General features: G+C 51.9%; 1 protein-coding gene across 1 annotated transcript in view; it reads left to right on the plus strand.

Annotated features, from left to right (window-relative positions):
- Positions 1-5,625: 5,625 nt before the first annotated feature.
- PLEKHA6 (pleckstrin homology domain containing A6) overlaps positions 5,626-12,254 on the plus strand; it is a 139,259-nt gene continuing 132,630 nt past the window's right edge. Inside the window, exon 1 of the mRNA XM_054028752.1 lies at positions 5,626-5,644. The gene's annotated coding sequence lies outside the window, so the exon portion shown is untranslated. The remainder of the gene's footprint in view (positions 5,645-12,254) is intronic.

A 12,254-nucleotide genomic window follows, 5' to 3' on the forward strand; every position in this document is an offset into this window, starting at 1 on the left:
ATTGGATTAAGAAATAAAGAAGGGGAAAAAAATCTCTTGTGGAAAGTAACAAAAGTTGATTTATTTACCTGACAGAACAGAGCCTGGAGCAGCTCTGGATTCTTGGCAAGAAGTGTATTAAAGCCCTCCAAAAATCCACATATTATTTACCCTGGACTCTGGAATAGCTCATGCTGGTTCCTTATGGTAATATTTGATTAGCAAGTTCTTAATAATTGCCATAGGCATTTCCCCTGAGTACATGGGGAAAAGGACCCAGAGGGTGCGGGCTGGGGGAGATTCAGCTTCCCTGGGAGAATTACCCAGGGAAAAGAGAGACTCTTTTTAAGATCAGATGAGCTTATCCCACATGGTCCCTGATCCTGCAAACCCTTATGCTTGTGTTTAACTTTTAACAGTTCCATTGAAGTCAGTGGGACTTCACACCATGTTCAGTGTTAGGTCTGTGTACCAGTGTTTGCAGGATGAGGATCTGGGTCAGGATCCTGTGACTGAACAGTGAGTAGTGATGGGCCCTGCTTCTTCCTGTCATCTCCTAGGTACCTAGATCATGCACAAAGTTTACTCAATTGCAGAAAAATAAACGGAACGAGTTTGGCCCTTGATCCAGGAAGCCATGCATTAGGGCAAACCCCTATGCTCAGATAGACCCCTGTTAACATAAATGGGGTGCCCTGTGCGCATAGAGGTTTTGCCGGTCCAGAGCCGTTTGCAGGAGTAGGGCATTAGGGAGCCTGCAAACTCTTATGCACAAGTGTGCCCTTGCACATGTGGGGAGCCCTATTACAGTTAATGAGGCTGTTCCCATAAGTAAAGTTATGGCTGTGTATGTTTGCAGGCTCAAGCTGGTGGGAAAAGAAGTTTGGGGTTGAAAAATGTGATTTTTTTAACCTGACAGAGCCTTAGCTAGGATTAGGGCAGCTTATGAACAGATCTCTTGTTACATTTGACTTTTAAAACCTTTGTTTTTTTTTTTTACTTAAACCAGTTCAAACCCCCAATCCCTGTCCAAAAGCCAATTCTATTATTTCCTCCTCATCTCTTGAAAACGACCAAAACTATTTAACATGGCCAAACAGATCACAGAATCCGTTCCTGGCCTGAAACCACATGTTCCAGATCCCAGGATAAAAAGAGAGTGGCTGAGTCACCCCTGCTAGTCGTTCTAGGAGTCTTTCCATTAGAAGCGTCCACCAAAAGTGACAATACGCACCGTCCCTTTGTGCACCAGATCTAAGCGCCAATCCTTAGCTGTCTGTTATGGTTAGTCACTATTTAAATTACTGTAGCACCTTGCCTACAAATCTAAAATCATCTGGGTTGGAAGGCACCCTATTTATGATTTCTATTATGGTATGCTGCTGAGACCCAGACCCCTATGTGCCAGGTGGTGTACAGCCGCACACTAAGAGACAGTCCCTGCCCCCAAAAAATTTAGGGTGAAATCCTGACCCCACTGAAGTCAATGGGGCTAGGATTTCACTCTTGCAGTCATAGGGTGGGACAAATGAAGTATTATTCCTATTTTAATGATGGGGAACTTAGGCTGAGAAAGATTAAAGCCCCAATCACATAAGCACATGCTTAACTTTAGGCTCACAAGTAATGGTATTAATTTCAACAGGGCTGCTCATGTGCCTAAAGTCACGCATAGGTGGTTGCCGTAACGAGGCCTAAGTGACTTATGAAAGGTCACATGGAACCAGACCGCCCAGGGTAGCGCCTTAACCGTAATGCCATCAGGAGCGGCGCCAGGGTTTTTGGCGCCCTCGGCGGGGGTCCTTCCGCGCTCCCGGTCGTCGTTGGCAATTCTGCAGCGGGGGGGTCCTTCCACGCTCCCAGTTTTTGGGGCACTTCGGCGGTGGGTCCCGGAGTGAGTGAAGGACCCGCCGCAGAATTGCCGCTGAAGACCCGGAGCACAGAAGGACCCCCCCACCGCCGAATTGCCGCCCCCCAAATCCTGGTGCCCTAGGCGACCGCCTAGGTTGCCTAAATGGAAGCGCCAGCCCTGAATGCCGTCCTTCTTTTCATTCCCAACATTAGCCTAGCCAACCCACCAGCATGGTGCCGTGCGAAACCATCACCCAAGGACTGACTAAATCAAAACCAAACTCATCCATTTCCTCATTGCTACACTGTGACTTATCAGACGTGTTTGTCACTCCCGGTCATTCAAAGAGCTATTGAAATATCCCTCTCTCGGGCTTTAGCAAGCTCCATTCCCCACAGTTTGAGCAGGGAGCTCAGTTTCACTGAAGCAGCCCTGTCCAGTCCCACTCATTTGGAGAGAGAGTCCTTCATTTGTTGCATTAACTTTTTAAGGTAGCATTTCAAAACGAATCTTCCCCCTACTGCCATCAGGGTTTTTGAAAAGTACTGCAGAGGTGGAGCCACTTGGGATCACCTTGTTTCCAGTCTCCCCGACACTGTAAGAGGTGCCACCCAAACTCCACCTATCCCCTTTAAAAGAGGTTTAATTGATGGCTGTGAAGAGTGAGAGCGAATACCCGTTGGACAGCCCAGACACTACTGTGTATAATAAACACAATCCCTGCATACTGCCTCCACTTGGCTTTGAGATCTGAAGAGCAACAGAATTTGACAGTGTTTAAAGTTAACAGGAGAAGGGAGTGAAGACTTCATAATTACGCACTCATGAGTTAATTGATGGTAATTAAATAAAGTAGGCAGTGAAGGAAGTGGCTATGCACTTGCCCTAAGAGTCATGCAGAGAGCTGGTGCTGCAGGAATGTCCTGTGTGCTCCAGGTCTTGGGCAAAGCAGCAGTTTGCCTATGACAGGGTTAAATTTATGGGTTCCCCCCACCCCACCCCTCCCAGCTGTTTGCAGCAAACAGAATCTCACTGGAAGGTCTGAACTGAACAAGTGTTTGTCTCCTGGTGGGACTGGCTGGGGTGGCTGTGTAGGGTTTCTCTAGGTACTAAGCAGCAGCCAGCCTTCTCTCCCCTCCAGCCCTGCCTTGCAAAGAGCACTCAGGTGGGAGTGGCTGACCGCAGGGAAGGTCTGACTTCTGAGTTGGGTGGCTTTGGATTTCTCTCCATCTGCTGGCGTTCTGCAGCAGGGGGGCTCCATGGCTGATGACATTGACTGGCTGGACCTGCCCGGCAGGTGGACGTATGGAGTATGTGAAGGCGGGCGAGTCTTCTTCATCAAGTATGTTCGGCTGGCTCTCTTTGTTTTCCTACTTGCAGTGTGTGTTTGTTTGTTTGTTATCTCCCACCTCCGCAACCTAGTGCATGTTCTGAGCCAGGTGGTGTCTGGACATTGGTGGGAAAAGGGGCTTGGCAGAAGAGCTGGGGGAGAGGGGGACAAGGCAGAAGAAATGGCACAGGGGAGAAGAGGGGGATTGTGGCCAAGCGTAGGGGATAACCAAACTTTGGGGGGCTGTGGGAGTTAGGGGCCTACCCCCAGTTCTTACTAGTCCTCTTGATGCCTCCACACCTGAACCTACACAGACCTCAGGCATTTTTATTCCTCATTTCCCCTCCCCTTTTATTTCACTGTCTGGGAGGAGTTCAGGGGTGACCCGGCTGATGCTCCTTCTCTCGTGCTCTGTAGCCTGGCACAGCTATTGGAAGGAGTGGAGCCCCTCCATAGTGCAGCCACTGATAGGATCTGCTGTCTGGCAAGCCCTTTGAGGAAGCTGTAGACCAGCCCTACCCCTGATCTTCATGACCTCCCTTCTGCCTCCCATTCATGCTACTGGGGACCTCCAGAAAAGGGATAGAAAAGGGCCCTTGTAAAGCTCCCCTCTGCAGGCAGCAGGGCACGCACCTACCCCACTCCTCCAGACAGGTGTGATGTATTTGGGAAGCCAGGATGGGAGTCCTCCCCAGAGTCAGGTGCATGTTCTGACATTCTGTTTGTTGTCCCTCACAGCGATGAGACAAAATCTACCAGCTGGGTGCACCCAGGCACTGGATCCCCCATCCAGAGTGGGCACTTTGCCAGCACAGGTAAGGAACAAGCCTGCTAAAACTGCCAATGGCGGACTGTGTCATCATGATTGCAGCTGCTCCCCTGGTCACATGTGTTTCCCCTTCCTCCTCTGCACAGTTAATAGAACATCCTGCTGCTGACAATGTTAGACTCTCCCCTGTAAACAATCCAGGGATGAAGGGGTTAGTACACTTTGCTCCTTACACCAATACTATCAACCTCTTCCAAGAGCTAATGTGAATTGTCGGCTAGTTTTAGCCCTCAAATTGTTGAAAAGGGGGTTTGAGTCTGTCTGTTGCTGGGATCCCAGACATGCTAGCATCGGATTGCTGGGTGAGGGAGCCAGAGAGCAAAACTGGCTAGAAACAAGAGTTAAACCAAGCTGAGTGAAATACTGGAAATCAACTTGCAGCCTCAGTGGTGAAAACTAAACTAGCTTAACAGACTGTTCCGCTTCCAATGGTCTGCAACGTTCTGCTGCAGTTCAGGGACATTAAATCTGTCTCTATGCACATACCCACAGGGTTTCCAAAGGGGAGTGGATGGGCGGACTGTGGTGTACTGAGGATTGTGGGAGTTGCAAGTTGTCTCTTTGAATATGGGGCATGGGGGGCAAGGGTTCCCTGGTCCTGCTTGCATGCTAGGGGGACTCTGCAGTGAAGCCTGGGAGCAGGTGTAAGGTGGGGGTCAGTTGTGCCTCTCTGTTTTAGGGTGCAGCCTGCTTCGTGTGTCTCTGGTTTGGGGTTCTTGTGTGTTATTCTGAATTCTAAGAAATCAAGTCACGTTACACTACAACCTTCTGGCAAGTGTATTTGTTTTTATGTAACTTCACAGCACACACCCAGGGAACATAAGTGGGCCCGACTTGAAAGGCCTGTAAGGAGCCTAATTTCCAGAGGGCGGGTGCTCAGCACTGTCTGAAAATTGGATCTCTTTACGGGGTCTCAAGTTTGAGGGCAGGGGCCCAAATCACTACGCCCTTGGAAACGCTGTGAGCGTATGAACCAGTGAGTTTGCGGTGTCCCTGAATCTACTTCTGTGCTGCTGTCCTCTGTGCGCTTCAGCAGATCTCCGTAAAAACGTAGGGGAAGAGCTAAAAACAATGTGGGTTGTAATTTCTATCTCAGCCTGGGTTGGGAGGGAGGGTGTCAAGATGGGTCACTCAGCTGAAATTTCCTGAGATGCAGCATTCCAGGTGCATAGTAATTGGTTTGTAACTCGGGAACAGACAGAGTTGTCAGACCGGAACTGACTCAGTGGCCCTTCTATTCCGGTACCCCAACTCCTGCCTCCCAAGAACTAGCTCATTGTCTATCTGGTCCCTCCCCTTTCTCAACAGTGACCAATGATGGGTGGGAGAAGTGGAAAGATTGCACCTAACTGCGCAATACTATCTCATGTGAGGGAAGCTCCTCTGAGCTTAGCTGTCAATCAGTTTGTGCCCCAAAGGCTGGTATCCTGGAATAATTTTGAGCCTGCCTAATGTAACTGCAGAAAATATTCTTATTCAAATGAGTGCTTTCTTGAAAGGTAATAAGCTAAAAATTGCAGCTGTAATATCCTGCAACAGGGAGTTCCGCTCTTGAACAGATGAATGATGTCTGCTTTTGCTGTTGTATCTTTTCAGACTTTCCCAAAGGCTGGGAGACAGGCACCACACGCCAGGGGGCCATATATTTTATCAAGTAAGTGGGAAGGTTTTTGTTGTTGTTTCTGCTGTTTGCTGACTTTAGGAGCTATTTGCTCTCCCCTCCTCCCCCTCTGCAAATGCTTTTAACTGTTTTCTGAGGTGGGGGAGTGGGTATAAACTGAGAGGGCAGAACTATTGGGTAATTACTGCCCTGGCTGAAAATGTTGGAAGGGCAGGTGGGGCTGACGCTACTATAACATTTGATAGCTCGTTGTGCACTATATGCAGTTATGCTGTGGGTAGGATTGCTTCAGACGCCGATGTGCTGGTGGGGACGTGAATGGGTGGGGGTGTGGAGTTGGGTGGACAATTGCTATCTTCAGATCATGCATTGCTCCGGCAGCACTGAGTCAGTTGCACCTGCCCTCAGTGGGACTAAAGGACAATGCTGAAAAGGAGGGTAGCAGCCAAAACCCCATCTATGGCAGTGTTGCTACAAGCAGTGGAGTGGAACCTGTGTTAGCACTGTCGGAAACTAGGCAGAGATTGATAGCAGCATGCAGTGCCTTGTCCTTATATACCCAGACAATGCCTTTCAGAGGCCTAAATTATCTGCTGCAATCAGCAAAATCCTCCCATCATGCTTAGGGGTTGCATATCTCTTAAACAGGAGCTTTGCTGGAGCCAGGACTCCTGTCAGTAGTTGTTGAGGAGGGATGGGGCTTGGCGCTCGTCCAATTGGGCACTGCCCACAGCTCTCCCAGACCCCGGTGTGGTCTTTTCAGTAGCTAACACTGGTTGTGGTCCCAGTGGCTAATTCCAACCTGTCAGGTCCGGCCCACTCACTACTTTGGCTGGGCTCCAACTTGCTGCATGGATGACGGGATCTATAGATGAGACCTGCTGGAATTGGCATTGTCTCTGTGTCTTTCCTTCCCCGGTGCAAACTCCTCCCACCCCACCCCCCACCAAATCCACATAGAGGATAAATTGGTGTCGCTCCATTGACTTCAGCAGAGGTACACTGATAGCAGCTAAGGATCTATCCTAAAGTTGCTATAGCCTGCCCAGCCATTGGTTGAACTTACACTCCGGCAGGTGGGGTGACTTGGGTCATAGGCTCTGCAACCGGGCACATCCATGGATAGCTGAATTTCCCTCCCAACCCCCTGCCCGCATGCCATCCTTCCCCCAGCTAGGATCCCTTCTTCTGGAGAGGCTGCATCAGAAGCAGACACCCCCTACTGTCCCTCTGTCCAGGAGACAGGGCTGGTGCAGCACCAGCTTTGATCTTAGATACACAAGCTGTGAGGTTCCCCATTGGATCACTCCCAGCATCTGCTGAAGGAGCTTGGCAGGAGGAAGTGGGGACCACATTTAGGGTTGATTCCCATGCATTGAGGAGAGCCCCCTGTGCCACACTGGTATTTCAGACACAAACGCTTCTAGCAGGGACTTCAGAGGGCTCTGCAACATCGCAGGCAAAAACAACCAGCCCAGACCATCCTGTATCCAGCACTATTTGCATGAAAATAGGCTCTTCCCTTAGGGAAAAGCCTTGCTGAGTAAGAACTTTCTCTAGCCTTTTTGGATCCTCCTAGAGAACCAAATACAAAACGGTGTCGCTGCTACAACAGGGGTTTAAACCAACCCCCGGACAGGCTCTCCAGTTCTATGGGCCGGATCCTCAGCCAATGGAAATGATTGTTAATTATTTGTATTGCCGCAGCCAGGGCCCAGGACCCCATGGTGCTAGGCGCTGTATAAACACAGAGCAAAAGGACGGTCCTGCCCAAAAGCTTGCACCCTAGGTAAATCAGCACAACTCCTTTTGATTTCCATCAGCTGAGGATCTGGCCCTACCGTACCCTTCCCAGAACCGTGTTGGCGTCTTCCCTGTTGCATTCTATAGGACTTTCCCCTCTACGATATTTTTTCTGGGGTGGGGGGTGTTGCTTTCTCCCCGATTCACTTCCTGCCTGGAATCGGGCCCATCTTATCTGTGACTCTGCAGTGGGTTGCTGCGGAAAGGAGGCTGATGCCCCAGATGGGAGGATTATGGCTCCAGTGGCACTTGGTTCAGCCTCCCTTTCTGCAAAGGCACTAAGCAGAGTTCCAGCTCGCTGCGTGGCTGGCGTTTCCGAGGAGATCTCTACACCCATCTGCTCTGCGGAGTGCACAGAGGCCACAGCACTGGCTGCAATAAATACCTCGAGAGAGCAAAAATCCTAAGGTGGCTGATTAGCGGCCTAGATCGTACTCTCTCTGGGCGAGGACTGTCTTCTGTTACTTGCTTGTGCAGCACACAGTCCTGCTGGGCTCTGAGCCTTGATTGGGCTCCTAGGAGCTACCCAATAATAAGGCGGCACTTGCAATAAGCAGAGGGTTTGGCCAGGTGCCTTGGCTAGAGCTTCCTCCCGTGCCACCCCTCCTGTCTGTTGTGCTCTGTGTAGTTCTGTTTGCCTGCTGCTCTCCACATTATCTGCATATTCCCTGCAAAGCGCTCTGCAATGCAAGGTGCTGGCGATGTGGCCGCATTTGCAACAGCTTCCCACGAGGTGGTGCCAGAGTGTGCAGGAAATGCACAATGTGCAGCTTTAGGGGTCTGTGTGTGCACGTGTGTGTGTGTGTGTGTGTGTGTCCCTTCACATTTCCACCCACGTGAGACGCAACCCTCCATGGTAAAATGCATGGTGGGCAGAATCTCGATGGAGTGTCCTTTGGTGCCGGTGTGTGGTGCAGGGGGGGAGGGTGGTGGGTGGTAAAAGTGAGCAGCTTAGCACCAGGGCTACTATATTGGTCCTTAGCCACCATTTTAGTGTGACTGGCTCTGTGAAATCGTTCCCTGCCCTGTCTGCTCCAGCCCCCTGGGTCAGCCTGGCCCTCTGGGGAGGAAGGGAGCATTGGCCGTTGCCTTCTGTGCTGGCTGGGGGCTTGGACTCCTCTCCCCGGCACGGAGGTGGCGAGGGGAAAGTGCTTTCCCCTCTCGCTGCCTCGCCTTGCTCTGTTCATCAGAATTGTGCCCCCCAAAAGAAGGGCCTTTGTGCCCAGAGCAGGCAGCAGGGGCCCTAGGCACAGGGGCTCTAGAACGGACCACTGGCCTGTGGGCCAAGGCTTCTCCCACTGTGGTGAGGGGTAAGGGATTCAAACAGCACCCAGCTGGGGGCTGACTCTTGTCAGGAGCTGTGCCAAGCCCCCTGCCCCTCCAGCCGCTGGTGTCAATGCAGGGGTGCTCGTGAGGTTCCCCTGGTCCCTTGTGCTGGCATATCCCTTTTCCTCCTCTGCGCGTGGCTGTGATGTAACTTTCACCTCCTTAAGAACAGCCTGCCTCGTCAATTGCGTTTGTCCTTGACGTTTTCCCAGCGCTGGCTTTGGGCCCCTAGAATTGCCTGGGCTGTGAGGTGGGTGGGGAGCAGGGCTTTTTGGTAGTGGGGGAGAGGACTGCAGGACAAGGCCAAACTTACGGTGGGGGTATGGGGCCTGCTGTTGTCAGAGGTCAGCGATGGGCGAGGCGGATGGAACAGGGGAAGGGACTGCGAACGATATGCCTACACAGGATGTTGGCGTGGCGTCACTAGGGCTCAGCTGGCTTTCTAAATGTATTTGAAGCTGTGGCTGGAGCGCTGAAGCCCGCCCCTCCCTAGGCTTCAGGGCCTGAGCTCCCTCCAGCCCGAGCCCCTTGCTGTCTACACACGTTTTAGAGCGCTAGCCCGAGCCCTGCTAGCCCTAGTCTGTTGACTCGGGCTGGAAGGCTTAGGCATGTCCCAGGATGGTGCTGGCATATCCCTAAAGCAGCAGGCCCTGCACCTAGCTATTCATTAGCAGTGCTGTTGGTCCAAGGTCACCTTAGCCCTACTAGTGGCAAGCCTGGCAGGGAGGGGGTTAACCTGGGTCCTCAGCCCATCGCCTGTGGGGGAGGGGTTTGGAGATGTGGGGCAGGGAATTCAGTGAAAGCCAATCCCCTCTCAGCCCCTAAAGCTTCAGGCTAACACGGATTAGAGGATCAAGGGTGTTTTTCTTTTCAGAGAACCTGTGACCCTCCCCCACCCTGTGCCAGCTACATCTCTGGCTCTGCTCTGCCTGGGCTCCCAGCACCAAAGAGCCCTGCACTGCTGGAGCTGGGAGGGAATAGTCTCTCTTTCTCCTACCTCCCGCACCCCCTTGGCATGGTGACATCTCTTAACATTGTGGTCCCCGGCAGGGCAGGGAGAACCGGGCAGTGCTGTGTGCCAGGCCCCTGCACCAGCAAGGGACCCTCTTGAGTTAAGAACTCTCCGCCCGCCCGTTGCTCAGAAAATCTCTGGCTCTGAAGTGCAGCTCTGAGCGCCAGGATCTTGGTGTCTCACCCTTCTGCTCAGCAAGGTACTGTGAGGTTCTTATTGCTCAAACAGGACAACAGTGAACAATTATGGCCAGACACTCTGGTTAACCTGTGTCCATTCAGGGTTGTGCTGAAAGTTAGCTGTAGAGTGTCTGGCTGCTGAGGACGAGTCTGTCTGTCTGTCTAACTGCTTCTCTTCCCTCCTATCAGCCTGTTACCAGTTCCCCTTCACGCTGATGTCCATGCTGCATCAATAATTGGACATCCAGATGTTCTAGACTGTGCTCCTTAGAGACAGCCTTTCCTAGCGACCCCAAGCCAAACCCAAGGTGGCTGTGGGCAGCTGCTTCCCCGGAGGCAGCTAAGTCTTCAAACAACCCCCCTGATCGTGTTCCCTGCTGCTGCTGGGGGTGTAATTGGGAGCATTGGGACGGAAGTGAATGTGGACAACATGTAAACATTTGCCCCAGCAGGGTTTTAACCTTAAGCTGCAGCCTAGACTCTATAATGCTGTTATAGTAACACATATTAGATCATGGATGTGCACAGGATTTCAGAAGCACTCAGCATTGTCAGCAGGGTTCGCCCTTGCAGTTGATAAAAGGATGGCCCAGTGATTAGGGCACTAGCCTAGGACTTGGGAGAGGTGGGTTTAATTCCCTGCTCTGCCACAGACTCTGTGTGTGGCCATGGGACAGTCACTTGGTCTCTCTGTGCTTCAGTTCCCCACCTGTACAATGGGGATAATAGCCCTGCCTTGCCTCACAGGGGTGTTGTGTGGATAAATACATTAAATATGTGCAGATACTTCAGCAGTGGGAGCCAGATAAGTACCTGAGATAGGTGGTAAACCTCCCACTGACTTAATGGGAGCTGAGTTAAACCAGTGCTGAGTGTTACTGAAAAATCCACCGTAAGAACCCAAGTACAGACACCCCCATAGAGAGATCTTTCCAGCTGGGAATTGTTTCCCAGGGGAAGGGGTAGAGCCCAGTCGTGTGGCATGTATAAAAGACACTGTCTGATGCCCATCCTGCACTGGTGAGAGAGAGCACTGCAGGCCTTGGGTGATGTACAGGAGAGTGGGGCAGGAACCTGATTTCCTGTCCTGTGAACGTTTTCAGGATTGACCTACGCTTCCCATCCTGAATTGGGCTGAAAAGTTTAAACCTCAAATTTTGCCAACCAAAAGGTTGTTGAGTTCGCATCAGTTGAAACGGGTTGTGACGCTTCTTTATCCCTTTAAGTCTTCATTGGCTCAAATTTCTAAATGAAAAAGTCATTTTGACTCGAAAAACTGAAATGTTCCGGTTCAAAAATGTCAACATGGGGCACGGTGACCATTTCAAAGCTCTCTTCCAGACAGGAGAGTTGTCAAAACTGACCCTGTGTCATGAGCAGTTTGGGTTTTAACCAAAACCATATGCAGCAAAAAACCCCAAAGGGTTAGCCAAAAAATCCACGCCCAGCCCCACTGTACAGGATGGATCCTGGTGCACGTACTCTGTCGAGTAGCCTCACTGACAGCGGCGGGGTTACTCGTGGGAGTCCAGGCTGCAGGATGGGGCGCTGGTCAGTGGTTCTGGCGTGGCCCCATCCCCTACATTAGCCACCTTTCCATGGGGGGACGGTAGTGATTAAACTGCGTGGCCTGGCAGGTTGTAAGGGGTCACCCAGCTGCGCGGGTGGCTGCTGCCGCTGCTCTTCCTAGGGCCAGGACAGAGTTAATCCTGCTCCCCTACTACTTACTCCTTGCTCGAAATGACAGCTCAGGCGTCACGTGACCTTTAAGTACCCTAGGGAGCGCATGGAGCATGCCCAGCTCCAGCTCCCAGGGAAGGATGCCGGATTCTGCAGCAGCATCTCCTTGCCTAGCTGAGCCCGGTGACTGTCTGGAGACAGAGATGAGTGACTAGCAAGGGAGAGAGGGGGGATCTGGGTGGGTGGGGGGGAGAGAGACACCGGCTTCCATTCCCCAGGGGGCTCTGCAGGGAAGGAGAAGGGGATCTGGCTGGAGGAAGTTGCAAGGCAGGGTCACCATGGCTTGGGATCTAGCCACACGGAGAGGAGGGACGTGGAGCGGCAGCACGGTGAGTCCTTGTTTAATGCCTCGGATAGCTGACATCATGCACAGTCTTGTGCTGGCAACCGCTTTCACCACGGCACCCGACCTGCGCTGCTTCCCTGGCAGGTGCCTGGATCATGGAGGCTGTGAGGATGCTAATTATAGCCAGGGCGAGGGATAAATATTTCAAGCGCAGAGCTCCCCTCCTCCAGTGCAGGGAATCCGCCTGGCAAGGAGGCTTCTAGATGCCAGGTTCCTGGTCTATTGCAGCCTGCGCTT

This window comes from Malaclemys terrapin, chromosome 4 (assembly GCF_027887155.1).
Source record: "Malaclemys terrapin pileata isolate rMalTer1 chromosome 4, rMalTer1.hap1, whole genome shotgun sequence".
Taxonomy (NCBI): domain Eukaryota; kingdom Metazoa; phylum Chordata; order Testudines; family Emydidae; genus Malaclemys; species Malaclemys terrapin.